General features: G+C 44.2%; 1 pseudogene; it reads left to right on the forward strand.

Annotated features, from left to right (window-relative positions):
- Positions 1 to 1,487: 1,487 nt before the first annotated feature.
- Positions 1,488 to 2,762, forward strand: LOC105516732 (annotated as a pseudogene).
- Positions 2,763 to 3,294: the final 532 nt, after the last annotated feature.

A 3,294-nucleotide genomic window follows, 5' to 3' on the forward strand; every position in this document is an offset into this window, starting at 1 on the left:
TTATAGGCATGTGCCACCACACCCAGCTAATTTTTGTATTTTTAGTAGAGGCAGGGTTTCTCCATATTGGCCAGGCTGGTCTCCAACTCCTGACCGCGGGTGATCTGCACATCTTGGCCTCCCAAACTGCTGGGATTACAGGTGTGAACCACCGTGCCTAGCCGTCCTTTTTTAAAGTTGTGATAAGTATATATAACATAAAATTTACCATCTTAATCATTTTTAAGTGTGCAGTTCAGTAGTAAACACATTCACATTTTAGGCAGCAGGATATCCAGAACTCTTTTTATCTTGCAAAACTGAAACTCTATGCTCATTGAACAACAACTCCCTTTTCCCTCTCCCCACCAGGCCCTGGCAACTGCCATTTTACTTTCTATAAGCTCTACAAATTTGACCACCGTAGGTACCCCCATATAAGTGAATCATACAATATCTGTCCTTTTGTGCCTGGCTCGTTTCAGTTAGCATAATGTCATCAAGGTTCATTCATGCAGTACCATGTGTCAGAATTCCTTTCCTTTTTGAGGCCAAATAAATTTCTATTGTGTGTATATACCCCATTTTATCCATTCATTAATCCATGGGTGGACATTTGTGTTGCTTCTACGTCTTGACTACTGTGAATAATGCTGCTATGAACGTGAGACATGAGTGCGTAGATATATCTTTGAGATCCTGCTTTTAATTCTTTAGGGTATATACTCAGAAGAATTTCTGGTTCATTTTTTTAAGTTTTAATTTTTAAAAATTCCATTTTTTCATTTTTGAGGAACTGCCATACTGTTTTCCACAGGAGTCGCATCATTTTATTTTTTATTTTTATTTTTTGCAGGGATGTTGCTAACATTTATTTCTCTGTATTATCTTTTTTTTTTTTGGTATGCGTTTCTGTCACATATATTTTATAGATACATAAAAGGTAGCAATTACACATAGTAAGTAATAAGTAAATGTCTGTTGAACCAGGATTGGGGGAAATACCCCAAAAGCCCTCCTTTTAGTCCTCTGTCAATTTTCCAGGTTTTTTTTTTTTTTTTTTATACTTTCCAGATGGGATGACCATGTGACACAATTCTGGGTAATGAGATGTAGGTGACGTCACTGGGTGGAATTTTCCAGGTTTTTTTTTTTTTTTTATACTTTAAGTTCTAGGATACATGTGCACAACGTGCAGGTTTGTTACATATGTATACTTGAGGAGTGGCATCATTTTATATTCCTGCCAGCAATGCACAAGTGTTCCAATTTCTCCACATCCTCACCAACACTTGTTATTTTCTGTTGTTGTTGTTTGTAATGATAGCTATTGCGTTGTGTATAAGGGGGTATCTTGTTGTGGTTTTGATTTACACTTCCCTAATGGTTAGTGATGTGGGGCATCTTTTCACCTGCTCATTAGCCATTTGTATCTCTTCTTCGGAGAAACAGCTTTCAAGTCCTTTGCCCATTTTAAGATCATCTTGAATTGTTGGCAAAACCTGAGTCCTGTCCTCTTGCTCTCCTCCCGGACAGCATGAGCTTCACCACTCATTCCACCTTCTCCACCAAATATGGGTCCCTGGGCTCTGCCCAGCCACTCAGCTATGGCGCCCAACCGATCAGAACAGCGGCCAGTGTCTGTGCAGGCGCAGAGGGCTCTGGTTCCCAGATCTCCATGTCCTGCTCCACCAGCTTCCGGGACGGCTTGGGGTCTGGTGGCCTGGCCACAGGGATGGGTGGGGGTCTGGCAGGAATGAGCGGGGGCATCCAGAATGAGAAGAAGACCATGCAAAGCCTGAACCACTGCCTGGCCTTCCACGTGGACAGGGTGAGGAGCGTGGAGACTAAGAATTGGAGGCTGGAGAACAAAATCTGGGAGCACCTGGAGAATAACGGACCCCAGGTCAGAGGCTGGGGACATTACTTCAAGACCATTGAGGACCTGAGGGTTCAGATCTTTGCAAATACTGCGGACAATCCTCGCATCATTCTGCAGATTGACAATGCTCATCTTCCTGCTGATGACCTTAGAGTCAGGTATTAGACAGAGCTGGCCATGTGCCAGTCTGTGGAAAGCAACATCCATGGGCTCTGCAAGGTCATAGATGACACCAATGTCACTTGGCTGCAGCTGGAGACAGAGATTGAGGCTTTCAAGGAGGAGTTGCTCTTCATGAAGAAGGACATGAAGAGAAAGTAAAAAGCCTACAAGCCCAGATTGCCAGCTCTGGGTTGACTGTGGAGGTAGATGCCCTCAAATCTCAGGACCTCAGCAAGATCATGGCAGACAACCAGGCCCAATACGATGAGCTGTCTCAAAAGAACCAAGAGGAACTAGACAAGTACTGGTCCCAGCAGATTGAGAGCACCACAGTGGTCACTGCACAGTCCTCCAAGATCAGAGCTGCTGAGATGACGTTCACGGGGCTGAGATGTACAGTCCAGTCCTTGGAGATCGACCTGGACTCGATGAGAAATCTGAAGGTCAGCTTGAAGAACAGCCTGGGGGAGGTGGAGGCCCGCTACACTATGCAGCTCGACAGGGTCCTGCTACACCTGGAGGTGGTCCTGCTGCATCCCAGGCAGAGGGGCAGTATCAGGCCCAGGAGTATGAGATCACCACCTACCATGGCCTGTTGGATGACGGGGAGGACTTTAATTTTGGTGATGCCCTGGACAACAGCAACTTCATGCAAACCATCCAAAAGATCACCACCTGCAAGATAGTGGACAGCAAAGTGGTGTCTGAGATCAATGACATGAAAGTTCTGAGACATTAAGCCAGCAGAAGCTCCCTTTTGGGAGCAGGAGGCCCATAAAAATTTCAGAGGTCAAAAATAAAAAATAAAATCAAGTTGCTTGCCTTTTTGTTGTTGTTGAATTGCAGAAGTTCTTTGTATATTCTGGATATTAACCATTTATCAGATAAATGATTTGCAAATATTTTTTCCCATTCTATAGGCAGGATTGAAGCCTGGGTGAGAGAATGAGACCTTGGATATAAAAAAAATAACTGGGCATGGTGGCACATGCCTGTGGTCTCAGCTACTCAGGAGGCTGAGGTGGAAGACCGCCTAGGCCTGGGAGGTCAAGGCTGCAGTGAGCCATGATGACACCACTGCATTCCATCCTGGGCAACAGAACAAGACCTGTCTCACCAAAAAAGAAAAAAAAAAAGTTTAGTCTTGCCCAAGACCAGAAAGAGTCCAAGTTTATCTTCAAGAAACTGAAAGCTACTTGAAAGCATCAATCATTGAGCCTTTTTCTAAGCTGGTTGTTTATAACTTTGAGGGATGACTTAGGATCAACAGC

This window comes from Colobus angolensis, unplaced genomic scaffold (genome assembly GCF_000951035.1).
Source record: "Colobus angolensis palliatus isolate OR3802 unplaced genomic scaffold, Cang.pa_1.0 Scaffold289, whole genome shotgun sequence".
NCBI lineage: Eukaryota > Metazoa > Chordata > Mammalia > Primates > Cercopithecidae > Colobus > Colobus angolensis.